Consider the following 3,253-nt stretch of genomic DNA (forward strand, 5'->3'; position numbering starts at 1 on the left):
CTTATTAAAATTTTATTTCTATAGAAAATTTGGCAAAATTGTATTTCTATAGAAAATTTTATTAAAATTTTATCTCTCTAGAATATTTTGTTAAAATTTTATTTCTATAGAAAAGTGTGTCAAATTTGTATTTCTATAAAAAATGAATGATTATGAATATTTTATATTTGTATAAATTTTGTCAACATTTTATTTTTATAGAAAATTTTCTAAAAATTTAATTTCTATAGAAAATTTTATCACAATTTTATTTCTATAGAATATTTTATCAAAATTTTATTTCTATAGAAAATGTTTTTCTTTTTCTATAGAAAATTTGGTCAAAATTTTATTTCTATAGAAAATTTTGTCAAAATTTTACATTTTGTCAAAATGTTTTATCTTTATAGAATATTTTGTAAAAATTTTATTTCTAAAGATTTTTATTTCTATAGAAAATTCTGTAAATATTTTATTTTTATAGAAAATTTTATTAAAATTAAATTTCTATAGAAAATTTTATCGCAATTTTATTTCTATAGGAAATTTTATCACAATTTTTTTTTCTATAGAAAATTTTGTCAAAATTGTATTTCTTAAAAAAATTTATCATAATTGTATTTCTATCAAAATTTTTGGCAACGTTTTATTTCTGTAAAAAATTTTCTCAAAATTTAATTTCTATAGGAAATTTTATCACAATTTTATTTCTACAGAAAATTTTGTCAAAATGTTATTCCTATAGAAAATCTTCAGAAAATTTACTATTTTATTTCTAAATAAAATGTTGTGAAAATTTATTCTATAGAAATATTTATCAAAACTTTATTTCTATAGTAAATTTTGTTAAAATATTATTTCTGTAGAAAATTTTGTCAAAATTTTATTTCTGTAGGAAATTTTGTAAATATTTTATTTTTATAGAAAATTTTATTAGAATTTTATCTCTAATGAAAATGTTGTCAATTTGTTATTTCTATAGAAAATTTAGTAAAAATTTAATTTGGTAAATATTTTATTTTTATAGAAAATTTTATTAAAATTAAATTTCTATAGAAAATTTTATCGCAATTTTATTTCTATAGGAAATTTTATCACAATTTTTTTCTATAGAAAATTTTGTCAAAATTGTATTTCTATAAAAAAATTTATCATAATTGTATTTCTATAAAAATTTTTGGCAACGTTTTATTTCTATAAAAAATTTTCTCAAAATTTAATTTCTATAGGAAATTTTATCACAATTTTATTTCTACAGAAAATTTTGTCAAAATGTATATATATAGAAAATTTTCAGAAAATTTACTATTTTATTTCTAAATAAAATGTTGTGAAAATTTATTCTATAGAAAATTTTATCAAAACTTTATTTCTATAGTAAATTTTGTTAAAATATTATTTCTGTAGAAAATTTTGTCAAAATTTTATTTCTGTAGGAAATTTTGTAAACATTTTATTTTTATAGAAAATTTCATTAGAATTTTATCTCTAATGAAAATGTTGTCAAGTTTTTATTTCTATAGAAAATTTTGTCAAAATTTTATTTCTCTAGAAAATTTTATCAAAATTTTATTTTGTCAAAATTTTATTTTTATAAAAACTTTTGTCAAAATTTTATTTCTATAGAAAATTTTGTTAAAATTTTATTCTATAGTAAATGTTGTGAAAATTTTATTTCTATATAAAAATTTGTCAACATTTTATTTCAATAGAAAATTTTATTAGAATTTTATCTCTATAGAAAATGTTGTCAAAATTTTATTTGTATAGAAAATTTTATCAAAATTTTATTTCTATAGAAAATTTTGTCAAAACTTTTTTATAGTAAATTTTGTTAAAATTTTATTTCTATAGAAAATTTTGTCAAAATTTTATTTTTATAGAAACTTTTGTCAAGATTTTATTTTTATAAAAAACTTTTGTCAAATTTTATTTCTATATACAGAAAATCATATCACCAAAATATTTCCCATTAAAAAGTTAATTGAAGTTGAAAATGTTTTTAATTAATAAATTAATTGATACAATAATCTTTTTAATCAAGAAAGAAACATTAAGTTAATTAAGTAAATGATTGATTTTTTTTAAATTTTTACATGAAAAAATTTATTGATACAATTAACTTTTTAATCAAATTTGGAAAACTAAGCCAGTTAAAAAAGTGATGAACATTTTATTATTTTATAATTAGAAACGTATTTTAAACAATCAATTATTATTCCAAACAAAAAATCTAAGCCAATTCAGAAAGTAATTGAAAATAATTTAATTAAAAAACTAATTGAGTTTTGCAATCAACATCAATTAAATTTTTAATTGAATCAACTAAAAAATTAATTGAAATTTGCTAATGAAATCAATTATTTTTTAATCAAGAATTTTTTCTATGCCCAATTAAAACTGCGATTGATGCTATCATTTTCACGATTGAAGACATTTCAATTAAAAAATAAGTTGGATCGATTTCGTGACTAAATCAGATTTACCATTTTGCCAAAATTTTAGTTTTATAGCAAAATTTTGTCAAAATTGTGTTTCTATAGAATTTTTTTTTTCAAAAATTTATTTCTATAGAAAGCTTTGTCAAACTTTTATTTCTAAAGAAAATTTTGTCAATATTTTATTTCTATGGAAGATGTTGTCACAATTTGGTTTCTATAGAAAATGTTAGTCAAAACTTTGTCACCATTACATTTTTATAGAAAATGTTGTCACCATTTTATTTCTATAGAAAATTTTGTCAAAATTTTATTTTTTTTTATTTCAGCTTAAAACCATACATTGACTAAACTACAAGAGTAGCTTAACCAACAGAGGAAAAGAATGTTTGTCAAATTTATTTGGGCAAAGCCCTATAGACTGCAAGATGGTTGGATGGACGCACGTTTCGGAATTACCACATTCCTCATCAGCATCCTCTACTTGCAGCAAAACTATCAACCAATTATCAGAATAAATTCAGGCAGTTTATTAAACCCAACAAAAACCACACTTGAACCCTCCGAAAAAAGGTTTTACATTGATAGCCGGCTTATGCCGAAATAAATTCGAAACAAACATATCTCTTTTCGAATTTATTTCGGCATAAGCCGGCTATCAATGTAAAACCTTTTTTCGGAGGGTTCAAGTGTGGTTTTTGTTGGGTTTAATAAACTGCCTGAATTTATTCTGATAATTGGTTGATAGTTTTGCTGCAAGTAGAGGATGCTGATGAGGAATGTGGTAATTCCGAAACGTGCGTCCATCCAACCATCTTGCAGTCTATAGGGCTTTG

The sequence above is a fragment of the Haematobia irritans genome, chromosome 1, assembly GCF_050003625.1.
Source record: "Haematobia irritans isolate KBUSLIRL chromosome 1, ASM5000362v1, whole genome shotgun sequence".
In the NCBI taxonomy this organism is placed as follows: domain Eukaryota; kingdom Metazoa; phylum Arthropoda; class Insecta; order Diptera; family Muscidae; genus Haematobia; species Haematobia irritans.